At 43.4% G+C, this 16,438-nt stretch overlaps 1 protein-coding gene across 7 annotated transcripts in view; it reads right to left on the bottom strand.

Moving 5' to 3' along the window:
- LOC111865773 (semaphorin-1A) overlaps positions 1-16,438 on the bottom strand; it is a 566,056-nt gene that overhangs the window by 488,582 nt on the left and 61,036 nt on the right. For 6 of the 7 annotated variants that reach the window (XR_002843034.2, XM_023854041.2, XM_023854043.2 and 3 more), the window contains exon 2: positions 3,258-3,342. The exons of the other annotated variant lie outside the window; for it this stretch is intronic. The gene's annotated coding sequence lies outside the window, so the exon portion shown is untranslated. The remainder of the gene's footprint in view (positions 1-3,257; positions 3,343-16,438) is intronic. 7 annotated transcript variants of the gene reach the window in all.

The following is a 16,438-nucleotide window of genomic DNA, read 5'->3' as shown; positions in this document are numbered from 1 at the left end:
TATATTCTGTTAAACTGTCACAACTAATTTTTATTCAGCACGATTACTCGAATTACAATCATTCCACCACAACTCAATCAAGCAAAAAGCAGGCAAACAATGCACCAAACGAGATTCGAACCAGCTAACCTGCCTACCTCGTGTTTGAACGACCTTATAACCGTGTAGTCTATAGAACAGAATATGCCTATTATTTGAAACTATTTTATTCATCCAAAGATTTGACGATCGTCGTAAAATTCTCTTAGGTAATTCAGTTTTAAAAAGCTACAAGCCTCTGAACCCTAGTCACTGTAAAGTGCACAGACATCCGCGCTAAGCTTGCTTCAGTCGCCTGATCTCCCAAGCGACATTATTTATGCAACAAAAACTTGAGGCCTTACAGTACGACATAAAACTCAGCTTATACATATAGGTCATAGGGCTACCGAGTTTCGGCTTCTTACGACTGCGCGTCTGGTTCGATCGTGAGTTCCAGAACACCCGTTTAGAATGCGTGTAAACAGTGCGTAGTAAACACAAGAATAGTGTTAAAGTTTTATGTTGTGGTCTTCTGCGTCGTGACACCACCTAGCCCGCCCGGTAAATACAGAGCGTTCAATCAAGGAGGAAACTTCGCAACACCGCTGACCAGGCCCAATATTCGTCACAGATTGCTGCTGTAGCTGTAACTGTAACGGCGCGCATTTATCAGCGCTAATGACTCATTCTGCTATCAGCAGTTACAGCAGCAATCTCTGAGGAATGCTGGGCCGGTCAGCGGTGTTGCGAAAGTTCCTTCCTTAATTGAACGCACTGTAGTTACCAACGTTTCTCAGGAACATTCTGCATTCATATTTTAGTTCGTGGCATTTATTTCATAAGCACTGGCGGTATTCTGGAAGTGATTCTCAATTATGTGCCTTAGTACGTCTACTGGTCCCCACGTGCATCTGATAACCCTGGAGCAGAACACTTGAGCAGTTTCCTTTAGGTTTTTAAATACAAAGATCTGATGATCGCGAAATAAAATCGCTGAAACACGTAACGATGAGATTACATTTTAATTGATTTACAACAAGTCATAATGGTAAAGCTACAGTTGTCCCTGAGTTTAATTAAACACTATGCCATGAAGACATATGAAGAAGTAGAGGTTTAGCTCCAACCTTCTTGAACTCGGCAGTAGATAAAGCTGAGTGTTCAGCTTCATGCCCCTTCCGCTTTAGCCCCGAGAAAAAGAGTTCCGGGTATCCAGTTGATAGGAGGCTGGGCGGGCCCCAGAGCCGATCTGGATGCTGTGGAGCAGAGAAAAGCTCTGCCCCTGCTGGGAAACGAACCCTAACCGTCCAGCCCGTACACCGTCACTATACCGACTGAGCTATCCCTGACGCATCTGATCGAATTCTGTACTTTTGCATGCATTTATACGGAATCTACTCGTAACATTTTCCTACGGACATTTAAATATAAACAATTTCTGACTTGAAATAGCATGAATAGCTACCCATCAATATACATTTATGTGTTGATGCTTTATTAACATTCACCTGTAGGGCCGCGCCATAGCTCAAGCGGTTAGTCGCTGGCTTCCCACGGCGGCAGCCCGGGTTCGATCCCGGTCTGGTCAAGTGGGATTTGTGGTGGACAAAGTGGCGCTGGGGCAGGTTTTCTCCGAGTACTTCGGTTTCCTCTGCCAATCTTCATTCCACCAATTGCTCCGCAATCACCCTCACCTATCATCTGGGGCTGGTACAATAGGCCAGAAGTGGCCGCAGTACAAGCCCCACCCCAGTAGCAATAAAAAATACATTCACCTGTTATACTGCTGAAATATATTTTTGCGTATTTAAACAGTTACTGGTTTTAAGTGACTTGTAATTTTTACTGAAAACAACGAAGTTAATGGATTCTGTTAGGATTTGGGGGTTTTCAGGCGGTGACTATGAAGAATGCCGTCTTCTGGGCTGTGACGCCCTTGTAAATATTTTAACCGACGTTCCGAAACGTCGGTTAACAAATTATCTACGCGGCGCCACTTCCCAGATGACGGCATTCTTAATGGATTCAGTGGGCATAAACTATTCAGTCAAGAGGTATATGAAAGTACAGTGTTAATGTTCAGTCTGCTTCACAGAACATGCTATATAAGAGTTTGTTCAGTGAAACGGCGGCACGTTCACTTACATGAAGGATAAATACATTTTACTTTCCCTGCTGTAAGATTTGAATACACCGTATATAAATTTCATGGATAATGAGGGATGTAAAACGGCAAAGGACGCATCTCGAAGGTGCGTGCGTGTGTGTGATAAAGGTCAAAAGGTAAAGCTGTCCCTGTAACAGGCCATGGAAACCCATAGGATTGCGAGACGTTGAGGCTTCCACATTTTCTAGATAATCAGCTCACAGATGGCGGTAAGGTTGTCAACATTACGCGCCTGCCAACAGTCCTTTATACTAGGGAAGATTCCTGGTACTCATTTCTGTTAGAGGCTAAGTCGACCCCAGGGCCATAGTGCGGCTGGAAGGATTAGGTAAATTGAAAAAATCCACCACATCAGGACTCGAATTCGCGACCTTCCGGGTTGTAGTATAGTGCCTCAACCAACTACGCTACAGCGTGCTCTTTTTTTTTTATCAAGTCAGGCTATATCTTTCTATCCTTTCTCTTAATTTCTAACAGTCGATGTACATTAGGATGGTTGCCAGTTGTCAGCTCCAAGCGAGTTTGTGGGCACTGTCGATTTGAGCGTGTGGGCGTTGTCCTAAAATATTATGCAAAGTGGACGAATACACAGACCTACATTAAAGCAAGATGTATGCTTCCATGTAAGTAATCTAGTTTATTGCCTTACTTAACTTTGTATAAGAGCTTCATGACTCACATGTTTTAAATCGATAAATACATGAATTTTAAACTTTCCTTTAACATGGTACACTCCTTAAAATGGTTTTTATGGCCGAAATATGTCGGGGCCTTAAGAACACACATTCAACATAAGGAACTAAACTAAGATACATTTAGATGATAACTTACATATCATTTTAACAGATGGTATATCGCAAAATGAACCTTATCAGAATACAGGTCTACAGTTCAAAGGTTTTATATCCGGCTGCTCCAGCAATGGACGACAGACTCTATGAGTTAGTACATTTCAAAGAACGAGTACCAAACTTTTATATCTGAATACTGAAAATAATGAAATCACGTTACAAAAGGATATGAACAGTTATGAGAGAATAACAAGATTTTAATGTAGATACAAACATACCGCGCGCAAACACAGCCTTGAGGAGCCGGGACCGGTTGCTTGACGTCAACTATCCCGATGAAGGTACTCCTGGTATTTTCAGTCCCTGTGAACAGACAACACGGTGTTACCTTATAAGCCGAATGGGAAGACGTTTCATGTGATACTACACACGTACAAACAACGCAACGCAAACCGAACCTACCTACAAAGCAGGGAAGATGCCTGCTCTGTCTTCAGGATACCCTGGTTCCAATCTCGGTATGGATACCGGACGGCCTGACTTTCTTATGCTCGTTTTCAGTATCTCCAAATATTCCTACGGTACCATTTTAAGGCACACCATGGCCATTCAAACGCGTCCTTCAAAATGTTCCCACATACGACTCTAAACAGCCTTACCGCAGAGACCTTCCTTACGACTGATCCTCGCTCAACTGCTCAAGAAATTATGCAGTCTCAAAAATCCAGTCTGAAACTGGTTCCTATCCTCAGCCAAATGAATCCACTCCACACTCTGCCTATCTGTTTAGGATCCATGTCTGAAGAATGGGCGCGGGTGAAAACACAAACATTAAAAATGCAAACATATATTCTGTATGAGGGTACAGAAAGGGAGGTCTATTTATACAGATTTGCCCCCCAAAAAACTTAACTGGTAGGTAAAATGTACACTAAAATACGTTACAATTCTTTTCATTACTTACTGCATTAACAAAAATTGTTCGAAATGAGATCCTCCGTGTTCAGCTCATAACTCACAGCGCTGTGATACCGTTCTACATATAGAGTGGCAGATTTAAATCTGAACACCCGTTAGTACGAGAGTATGTTTTAGGTTAACTGACTTTCGGGTCACACTGTGCGTAACGTGAACTTCGCAAACTTCGCAATGAAAACGTTTTGTTAGTTCATCCGCATCCCTGGCCTCAGGCCTTTCATTTCTTAATGGTTCCTGTGAAAGACAATGCCTTCACAATTATTCTGATGCAAACACTCAGTGCGCGATTAGCCTTCAGCAGATGCACACAGAAACAAGCACATCGTGTAGACGCTGCCCCCCCCCCCCCGGACGCGGGCGAAGTATGGCCGGTAAAAAATTCAATTCCATTTACGGAGACACTCACATTATTAGCAATTCAGAATTTTATAAAGTTTCAGGAGAGATGAACAACGCCTACAGGGTTCAGGAACAGGCAGTTAAACGTTCTGAAGGCTCGGGTCTATGGTACTTAAAAGGGAAGTCCCCATCTTGCATAAATCCCGATGCTTCCTCAAGGTTGGTGGTGTTTATTGTGAGAATACTATGAAGTTTAGTCTGTGGGTCAAGACTGGTATCCCTGTTACAGGCCGTGAAGACCGTGAAGGCCCACAGGGTTGTGACACGTCGAGGCTCCCATTTTCTCTGGACAATCGTCTCATAGATGGAGGTAAGTTTTTCAGTCTTATGCGCCGGCCACCCTTTAACCCCAGGAAGATTCCTGGTACTCATTTCTGTTAGATGCTGAGTCCACCCCAAGTACATAGTGCGGCTGGAAGGCTTAGGTAAACTCGAACCCGCAACATTCCGGCTTGTAGCATAGTGCCTCAGCCAACTACACTATCACGTGGCCCCGTGGGCAGAGAATAGAAATTTATAATGTTCTAGAAAGTGGAACACATCACCACTGTGCTTTAAAGTGTTAAACCGATTAGGTCACTGGATTTTTCAATTGACCTAATCCTTGCAGCCGCACTATGGACCTGGGGTCGACTCACCCTCTAACGGAAATGAGTACCAGAAAACTTCCTGGGGGATAAAGGGCGGTTGGCGCGTAAGGCTGACAACCTTACCGCTGTCTAAGAGCCGACTATCTATAAGATGTGGGAGCCTCGACGTCTCAGCACCCTCTTGGTCTTCACGGCCTTTTTTATATATAATTATCTCCTGATTTTAATTATGTTCACATATATTTACATTCTTATATTCTGTCGTGTCGTAAATGTACTTCTACTTTTTCTCTGAATCATGTCTCGGCCTCCGAGAATTCTACATTTCCGTGAGAGCAGAGCAGCATAAACCTGGCGAATGTGGAGGGTTTACTGTATCCATCTCAACAACTTCCTACTTTAGACGGTTCTCAATGTGATGAATACTTAAAGAGCTTCATGTAAAAATTACGTTCTACTGTGAATTTCTCTGGAATAGAGAGTGCAAGACAACAGACTATTAGCTCTTTCTTTCCGTCCTCGGGGAATATTCAGATTAATGGTATGAAAACCTGATGCCGACTGCGATGTGATAGATAAATTATTTGAAGGACCTGAACAGTAATTGGTATTGACCGCTCAAGTATCATTTGAAATATTCTAACAGAAGCTGTGACTCAATAACAAGGTCTCATCTAATATTCATTCGGGATTTAAATGTGAAGTGCTGTGAATGATAGGTTACAGCAACCATTAGGTAAGCAGGAATAAGTGTTGAGGTGAAGAAACTGATGTTATATCAAGAAGACATCCTAGAGAAGTTTTGTCCCACTGCATATTCAGTAACATTAAGAAATGTACTTTCCCATGTATCAAGAGTCAGCAATAAACAAACATCACGGCCTGTATGGTAAGTAGAAGAACGAATCTGGGCTAACCTACAAACAAAAACAATCTGCGTGGCTTTAGTCCGCAAGCGAACTATACCGACCGAGCGACGGCCGCTTGTCGGTAGAGTGCCAATTTTAGCGGACAGAGGATGTCGCGTGTCGGCGCAACGAATCCCCAAGCCGTTAATTTCGGTTTTCTAGACCGGAGCCGCGGGCATGCACTATCTTCGCTCGCTCGGAAGCCGAGATCGTGGGTTCAAATCCCACTCTGGGCACGGATGTTTGTGTGCGTTTTTCTGTGTCTGTCTACAGGTAGAGGCCTTGCGACGAGCTGATCACTCGCCCAAGGAGTCCTACCGTATGTGTAAGATCTAGAGAAGCCGAAGTGAACTGAGAAGTTCATGGAGGTAGGCCTAGGCCCACTGTGGCTGTAGTGCCAAGGGGGGGGGGAAGACCGGAGCCGCTACTCCTCAATCATCTTCACGAAGCTCAATGGACCCCGTTCCAGACCCACTACTTCTCAGAAAATGTGGCAGCGCCGAGAATCGAACCCGGGACCTCTGGATCTGCAGCAAAGAAATAAACCGCTAGACCACCTTCATACTCCTGTTCCGACACGTCCTAAGTATGGCGTTAAATGAACTGTCACAAATAAATGCATGGCAATCACTATCACCCGCCGGTGTTCCTTCCTGCACTTAACCGAAAACCAACACAACTGGTATCATTATCATCAAGTTCGCCCTCTGTTCACACGTGGCTGACGCTGCTTCATGACGTCCGTACGAGGTGTGAAACCTGCGCTCGCGCAACTGGCGTAATGGCGCATGTCGTGATCACATTTCCAAACGTAAGCGCGTTACCGGTAATTATGTTTCCCTGATAGCATTCCCGGTGTAATTTAATACGTTTACATTTACGTGTAATTCGGTTCCATAATGGCAGATTCATGGCCGTACATTTAGATAAAGAGTTTGCTTGTGAAACATATAATTCCTCAATTGTCGGGTGCTGCCGTCTATATTTCATGCACGGATATACTCCATTACTTTCTGAGCAAACTCGATTCAACTATCTGCCTCCTCATTCTTGTGATACCCTGGCATGTCTACCACAATGCCTCAAGTTTACTTTACGACAGTTTATGTATCTGATATACAGAGTTAAATTATTTTTTTCCTCCCGCTCCCACTTTGGAGCATAGGGCTGATTTCTAAGTTTAATTGACCATTTATTTACTTATGGTAGACTCCTTGGACGGGTGATTAACTCGTCGTAAGGCCTCTACCTTAACACAGGACAACACAAACAGATTAAACACGAAACATCCATGCCTTGTGTGGCATTCGAATCCAAGATCCAGGTTTCCGAGCGAGCGAAGACAGTACATGCCTTAGACGGCTCCGCTATCATGACCGGCGAGTAAAATGATCATGATCATCATCATCATCATCAGTAATCTGTCAGACGACAGGTCCACAGTCTCTTCCAAAACAATTCCTCCACTTAATGCGATCTAGAGCTTTCTCCTTCAAATGACAGTATCCTCTTCTGTCCCCAAGGTCATCCAGCATCTTCTTACGTCTTCTTCCTCGTCTTCTGGTCATTTCTATCCGCCCCTCTATCTTTCCTTCAATAACTTCTTTTAGAAGGCAGTTACTGCGTAAGATATGACCAATCCAATTAGCCTTCCGTTTTCTTATTTCGTGTAGGATATTCCTCTGCTCACTGACTCTAAATAACACTTCTTCATTTCTCACATAATCGGTCCAACTGATCTTCTCCATCCTTCTCCAACACCACATTTCGAAACTTTCCAGGTGTTTCTGATCTACTGCCCTAAGTGTCCATGTTTCAGCCCCATACAGAGCTATGCTCAAAATGTAGCACATAATAATTACTACAGGTTGCGAATTTTGAATTATGCTTCCATCTCGTATTCTTAATGCAATATTTCGTCGACATATCATTAGGCTAATTTCGAACACAGCGCAGTCTCTTAACTTTATTTTAGTTCTTATATGTCTCCGAGTGTACTCCATTTAATACATTATCACGCATGCGGGGTTTGTGTGCCGAATAACAACGGGTTCTGGATTGGATGACTGGATTTATTGGCACTTCTATTACAATTACAATCAATGACAACAGCTAAACCAGTGGCTACATATGACTCGCTCCTTTCCTTACTGAACTACGAGTGTCTTCTCTGCTACTGTCACTGACTTGGTTCTGATTTACGAATCGCAGCTTCCGTTGTCCGCCGGTTAACAACCCACAGCTGAACACTGAACTCATTCAATTACTAAACTCTAAACTCTCTTACGATCGACGAATGACGGCTCATTTGCGAATGAATGCGTTCTTACGTGCCTTCGCGGAGGACCGGATATATGGCATCACCTCCAATAGTTTCTGTTATTGTGTGCTTATTCGCTGCTTCAGGAAGGTGTGTAGCAACCCGTTACCCAGCAACAGACATCCTTCTATTGTTGAGAGCGTAACCTCGAGAACGTGTTCACCGATCTGTTGCCTAGCAATGGTCATATGCGTCGCATTATTATAATTCTGGGCCTTTTCTTCAATTCGGGATTTGAGGTTCTCATATTGGTGATTATGAAGAGTTGTACGCAGTGTATCCCGCCGCTATACCGACTGAGCTATCGCGGTTCTATCCTTGTTCAGATAGCATACATTAAATTATGAACTTGAATTTTCTGTGTCCTGACTACAATGCGCCGGTCACAGTAGCCGAGCGGTCTAACTCATGCACTGTCTTCGCTCGTTCGGAAGCCGGGATCGTGGGTTCGAATCTGTTTCCTGTGAGGTACGAACTGAATNCCTGTGTTCAGGTAGAGGCCTTGCGACGAGTTGATCCCCCGTCCGAGGAGTCTACCATAAGTAAATAAATTATCAATGAAACAGAGAAATCAGCTCTATGCTCCAAAGTGGGAGCGAGAGGAAAAAAAACAAGGTCAACTATGAAGCCTATTCACAGACGTAACATGTGTTACGTAATACTAACTTTGGCTTCTGCGTACACGATACTCATCTTATCAAGCCGCAGAGCCGTGGAGTTGACACAATCGGCCGGTATGTCGTAACGATGCCGCCACTCTCACGACAAAAAGATGACACGACATGAACCTGCAATTCCATAATCACCCTCCCCCCCACCCGTTTCACAATAAAATGGACTAACCAAAGGAAGTAACTGCCCTCCTATCTGCAGGCCTAGTAATAAAATAGCCAAGTCTCCTACTGGCTCCATGGCAACTCAAATTATGCAGAACCTAGTTCAAGTCCTACTCACAGCCCGACTGATTTGCGTTTTCTGTCATCTTCTCTAGTTCCTACTGGCCAACCCCTTAATCTTCAACTCTTTTTCACTGCCCGGTCTGTTCAAGTGGATTAACAATTTGTCCTTTCGTCTAGACCTACATCTTATTCGTTAACTTTGTGTAATTTGGTATATTTCTGACACTTCTTAAAATGACATTTGCGCCGCTTTAATTCTAATGGAATTCTTCTCTTTGTCGAGATTTCCTTCCATATAGAAGTGTGGGAACCCTTAGTCACTTCACTTATTCACACCGTGAATACCCACTGCCAGGCCACAGCTCCGTGTTCCAACACGCAACAACAGAAGGATGTCATCTCTATAGTCCATTCGCGGAGACGAGAGAGTCCTCGTAAACAAATGCACGCGGTATTTCCTTCGCTCTTTGAATGAAATCATGCAGCGATCACGTGATGGGTGTACCATTGCAGGGGCGTCCAAAGTTCACTCTTCAATCTGAATGCAGGTTAACGTGCGTCCGAATGCAGTGAGTACACTTAAGTAACTGCGCGCTTTGTCACTTCTTGCTGTCAGCTGTGGCGACTCGGGGCTTGCTTTGTTTACGCTAACTGTCTCGTCTCCGCGAATGGACTGTAGGTAACGCCAAAAAACGCGCACGCAACAGAGAAGACTGTGTTCTGGTTCCGCGGTGACGTCACGAGCAGGTGGGTCGTGATCACGTCGTAGTTCAAGAAGAACTGGAAGTCGGCCTATGAAGACTTAACGTGTGAACAAAATATTTTATTTATATGTAATATCTGGAGTGTGTGATTGAGTGAGACTGTTGTAGTTGCCGTGTTTTAAAACCGTGAATACTAGTGCATATAGCCTGAAGAGATAAATGAGACAGTACATTGTGTAAAACAGCAACAGTGCAATAATTAATTGTAGTTACGACCCGTATGTTGTCAATAAATTCGATTACCAATCCGAGCCCGCGTCTTAGTCACTGATACATCTGACATTACAATTTGAACTCCGAAACCATGTTCCCTATCGCTCTACAATCTTCATTTCGATATTACACGGCCTCAGATATTACTGAAGAATTAAGTGAGCGGACTAAACAAACAACTTATATAGTCTGTTATCGGCACGAGTTTGGTAGTAATATACGTACAGTATGATACTCGTACATTTCAAAACGCGCCGACGTATCTGTGGGTGTGCATTAAACACAGGCCTATTGTGACGGCTGGAAATTTGGTTGAATTATGCGCTACTGTCACAGCCTTGCATTTTAGAAGGTTACAGGCCATGATTCTGCGATTTGATTTGTCAACGATTTATTTTATTCGTCGCTCTAAATGTAGTGATAACGGAGATAACGGCACACGGCTCACTTGTCACACACAAATCAACAAGCATGTGAAATCGAAGGCAAACGAGATAAACCAGTTAAAATACACGGTCATACATCACTGTGTATTTTTTTGCAGCACAATTAGAAACGTGGGGGTATATCTGACATCATAAATTTTCAGCACTTGTACAAGAGACGATTAATTTACGGTTGATACAAGTTATATGCGTAGATTTATCCACTTAACCAGTCCTGCCAACCGCAGACTTTATTACCATGAATGATCAGATTGTACTAGTTTACCGATCACTGTCCAGTACAATATTTTCGGAGAGGAAATTTCTGGTGAGTTCCTAAACGTCTGGCACTATTTCAGAGCTGCAAATCAGAGTACAATAAGGCACCTCAGGCAAATCGGCACGATTCGCCTATATAACTGTTAGCTCTTCATTTCAAAGTAGCAATATTTTCCCAGTTGTACTGTCGGATTTCGAGGTGGTGGTTCCCAAATTGGTCTGTCTACCTAGGGGAAAGGTAAGAGGCAAGGGGGTGGCAGGGAGTGCTGGAGGTTGGCCCCTCTGGGCGCGGTGTTCGCTTATTTATGACTGAAGTGATTTTGTGCCGGAAACTGGTACCACTTCATCAAGCCCATCCCTCGCATTAAGAATTTACTAACAGTGAAGCAGCTATACCTGCAGTATCGCCTTCCTCAGTGGGTTCTGCAAACCGCTATTCTGAACAATACGAATATTTTCAAGGGGTAGTGCGGGGGGCTGCGGGTGAGTTTAAGGAATGAAGGGGATTGTAGTCTGAAAATATCTGAAAACCACTGGTTCAGGCGACAACGCATACTGGGACAAGCCGCCTGAAAGCAACAACCTGCACATCTGCTGGGCGGAGCTTCGCGGGGCGCGTTCCCGTGGTAATGCGAAATACACTGTTGTCCCGAGTTTTCATTGAACTGTTGGAGACATGTAAGATTTGAGGCTTTCACGGCGGTGACTATGAAGAAAGCAGTCTTCTGGGATTTGGCACCGTGTGTGTGTGGTGTTAACCGACGTTTCGGAGGAACGTATCGCCTCCATCTTCAGGGTAGAAGGAAAAATATAAGAAATCCGCAAGCGAAGAGACCGTGAGAACCAGTACAAGCAGACGGCGATACGTTCCTCCGAAACGTCGGTTAACACCACATATACACGGTGCCAAATCCCACAAGACTGCTTTCTTCTTACTGGAGACATATCCACGGTAACGACATTATGAACGGACTGTTACCACGGATATGATATAATGGAACTCTTCAAGGTGATTCCTATCCCAGGAGGCTAGCAGGGATAAAGGGAGAGCAGTTTCGAGTTCAACGTTCAAATTTCAGAGAGGTTAGAACTGAAGGCACAGAGCAGAAGTGAGAGGAGAGTCCAAAGACCAGAGGTGCAAGACGCAGACATAAGTGAAGGATTCGGTATCCAGAAACAACTGAATGTGTGAATTACTGTAACCGAGTGTAAATGTTTTAGTAAGGTCCAATAAACCCCACGATCAAAACTAAGAATCCACAATTATCTGTCACGGAACCCCGGACACGTGACAATACAGGCACTTCAGGATCTACGTGTACCGCTGCCACTTATTACGCAGCGGTCAGGGCAATGAAATCAAGGCTAAATGAGATGCGAGGTTTTCGCGGCGGTGACTGAATCCGCAAGCTTGTACCGGTTCTCACGGTCTCTTCGCTTGTGGATTTCTTATTTTTCCTTCTACCTTGAAGATGGAGGCGATACGTTCCTCCGAAACGTCGGTTAACACCACATCTACACGGTGTCACATCCCAGAAGACTGCTTTCTTCAAGGCTAAATGAGTTCAGCTCGCAGAAAAAGAGACAAGAAACAAGGTTTCGGTAGGGAAAGTTCTATCAACGCGGCCACTCAGAACACACAAAGGGAGAATAACATCACGTTCTGATCTTAAGCAACATAGCGCGAGAATATGTATCAGGTGAAACACTCTCAGGACCATGCTCCGCGACGGACTTTCGGTTTTATCAGGGTCTATTACAAATATTGTAGATAATCAATCAATTCAAGTAAGTTATTTGATAGCTCTCTCGGAGTAAGAACAATCCAGTACAAACTTACTTCACTGAACCGCGATTAACTATAGGTCGAAACGAAGATCCGGCATATTCTATCACTACACTGCAAAATTAATTTCAAAACTGTGGACCAAATTTTCTGGAAATCTACTAAAGAAATGCACGAAAATAACCAAATAAAGAAACATTTATGGCTTTAAAAAATAAAAAAAAAAATGTCATGATAGAAAAACTTCTGAAGAAAATCAGTTTATCCACGACCATTTCGTTAAAATAATTCAAAAGGACAGCATCACGACCATTTCGTTAAAATAATTCAAAAGGACAGCATCACGACCATTTCGTTAAAATAATTCAAAAGGACAGCATCACAACTTTATTTTCTTTTACAATACAGAGGGGTAATTAAATATGATTGTTATAACTGGTAAATTCAGCCGTATTAGCTCGAAGCAACGGGGAGAAGATCATAAGCGCTGACAAACATACCGACTGCATTTTGAACAACGATTTCCCTTCGCACTTCGGAGCCTCACACATCTCAACTACACATTACATCATTCATGGTCGTGACGTGTTGAATTGTGCATTCGTGACGGCTGCCTTAGAAAATAACATACGCAAATCAAGAGCAATTCGCAACATTATCTCGCGCCCATGATAACACAAACGTCCATAAGTGGAGCTTCAATCCAGGAAATAATTATGATTCATCTTGTTTATACTTAGGGTTCACTCAACTCTCCTCACTCGACGTTTCGAAACCTCTGTACGGAATTACTTTATGCTGAGATAACACGTGGCTTTCCAAGCGATTGTTAGCACATTAAACAGGGTAGGAATGCTTCTTCCTTTATCATTCAAATTCATCATTACAACAACATTTGACGCCACAAAATCTGTGCGATTGAAAAACATCATTAAATACACCAAGGATCATTTTTCACAGCATTTTATGGAACCCGAAGGTTCATTACCGTGTTCACTGGTCCATATCCCGAGCCAGATCAATCCAATCCATACTATCCCATCCTCTCTAAGATCCATTTTAATACTGTCCATCCACCTATGTCTTGGGGTCTTCCCAGTGGTTTGTTTCCTTCTGGCTTTCCCACAATATCCTATATGCATTCCTCTTCTCCCATATTCGTGCTACACGCCCTGCCCACCTCATCCTCGACTTGATCATTCTAATTATACTTGGAGAAGAACCAGACATTTATATCAAACAGTACGCCTACAGAAGAGCTGAGGTTTTCCTGTGCTTAATTAGGCACCACGCCATGATGATGTATGGGGGTGGAGCTATAGCTCCACGCATTCTTAACCTCGGCAAGAGATGAAGATGAGCTGTCGGCTACACGCTCCGGGACTCTTTATTTCCGGGGTTAACAGTCCCCGGTTTTCACCGGATATGAGGCTGAGTGGGCCCCAGTGCCGGTCTAGACGCTGTCGAGAAGACTCCAGGCTCGTGGCCCCCCCCCCCTGAGAATTGCACCTCGATTGCTGGGCCATCCATCTCTTAGTGCAATCGCCATACCGGAGCAAAAGGCGCATTAAATGTGAGTAAGAACTGTATTGTTTTATGTAGTGCAGTTCAGCCTTTCAGAATCAAATAACCTCATCAATACGTGTGTTTCCGTGTACTGCAATTTAGCGTTTGCCGTCACTAGAAGCAATATTAATGCCCGTAATTTAAACAGACTCATATACATCAACACATTTAATGCATAATTATTAAGCACACGTGAATCTGTAAACAGCATTTATTGTGAGGCACTCGGTACATCTCTTCCCCCTCAATCAAGCCCATTTGCAACAGACAATGGACGCAGAATGCTCTGTGCGAGGCTGGCCTGTAATCAGGAATCTTCGTTTGTGGATCAATTCTGGTTTTAACTGAAGAGGTCTCAAAAGTAAAAGCACACTACTACTACTACTACTACTACTACTACTAATAATAATAATAATAGTAATAATAATAATAATTCGTGTTTATTTACGTGCACATAGGCCAATTACAAAGTTAGCACAAGTAGCACTACTTCCTAAGCAGTATAAAATGAATCTGAAAGAAATTGTGAGGTGGAGTATTTTTTTTTCATTGGTTGCATCCTGTTGATCTAAATATAATACTGAAATATTTGTGTTGACGGTAGCATAGTTCCTACATATTATATACTGTGAGATGAAGATTGGATTAAAGTGCCCACTGGCAGCTTGTTGTGAACCTTCGGGTTGCGGAGGGGGGGAGAGACTGCCAAGTTCAGGGACTAACACGTTCTCAATAATCTGCTCCATGTAGTGAGTAGTAGTAGTAGTAGTAGTAGTAGTAGTAGTAGTAGTAGTAGTAGTAGTAGTAGTAGTAGTAGTAACAATAATCGACAACACGAGAATAAACTGAAACATAAGAATTTAGCATTTCATTATAAAGAGGATTTATAGAATTTGTGATGACCTAAAACCATAATACAATTACTAAAATGTCGTCTATATTGAACATACCGCACACAATGCGCATGTCCAAAATAAATGTGATTTACACTTACTTTCAAACCCTAAGATAGGGGCGACCAACAGACTTCAGACTTGAAGTTCTCCGTAAACATTGTCTGTTCAAGCTTGATATACAGTATGCACGCCTACAGGGGGAGAGAGGGGCTGTCATTTCCTTAAGAAACTAGAACGTACTGAACATGCATAACTGGTCTTCTGCGAGTACATCGCATTCCTTGCTTAGTCCTCAAGCTCCAAATTGAAGCATCACTAATAATGGGAACTCTTACAGCGTCAATATGACGCATGTACGGCCTAAGGAGGGGTCAACAGGTCAGTTGGCAGCATAGTGACCTTTGACGTCACTCATCACGTAGAACGAGGCGGCTACAAACTGCTTTCGAGCATGTTTCTCCAGTATTTCATTGCCGCACACGAGTGTACAAGAACTTCTAGGAAGTAGACTCGTAGACAAAACTACGCATCCAAAAATCATTCTATTTTTGCGTGTGTATTCGTTGCCGCAGAACGTGTTTGTCGAGCCGCTGCCTAGCAACGACTGGGAGGATACACATATGCGCACGCAGACAGGCGTCTTCTGGCGTCACTATTCCCGCTTTCAGACGCTAGAGGGGTGATGCACGGGCGCACACATGGCTAGGTAACCTCACAAGCCGCCCAAGTTTTTTTTTTCCCCGAATTAAGGAATACATGTTAAAAACCAACAAAATGCTATGCTCGGACAATAATTTGGTCAGACTTTGCATTACATAGTCTAATCCGTGTTATGTGGACCGAGAGTACTCTCTCTCCCGTATGTAAATTATTCCTGCCTTAAGAGCCTTACACAGAAGTGAAATATCTCGGAATGACAATGGACAACAAACTTACGTGGAAGCAACACATAACCAAGAAGCGTCAACAAGTTGACCTAACCGTCAAAAAACTAAATTGGCTAATAGGCAAAAAATCAAAACTATCAATAGCTAACAAAATTCTGATTTACAAGACCATTATTATACCTATTTGGACGTATGGCCTGGAGCTATGGGGATGCTCCAGCAAATCAAATATAACAATAATCCAAAGAAGCCAGTCCAAGATCTTGAGAATGATAGCAAATGCACCATGGTACGTCTCCAATGCCACACTCCACACCGATCTCGGAATATCAACTGTTCAAGATGTCATCAAACGAAAAAGCACCAGACACCACACCAAAATCGAAACACATACAAATCCACTCATAATGGCGCTACGGGCGAGAGTAGTCAACAGACGACTAAAAAGAAACTGGCCAATTGACCTGATGTAAGGTACCGAGGATCCGTCGCTGGACGACTCCTCATCAAGACACCGAACCAAACAGACCATTAGCTTATAGAATGAAA

This window comes from Cryptotermes secundus, unplaced genomic scaffold, assembly GCF_002891405.2.
Source record: "Cryptotermes secundus unplaced genomic scaffold, Csec_1.0 scaffold612, whole genome shotgun sequence".
Classification (NCBI taxonomy): Eukaryota; Metazoa; Arthropoda; class Insecta; order Blattodea; family Kalotermitidae; genus Cryptotermes; species Cryptotermes secundus.
The sequence above is the reverse complement of the archived record's forward strand: the minus strand, read 5'-3'. Positions and strand labels throughout refer to the sequence as shown.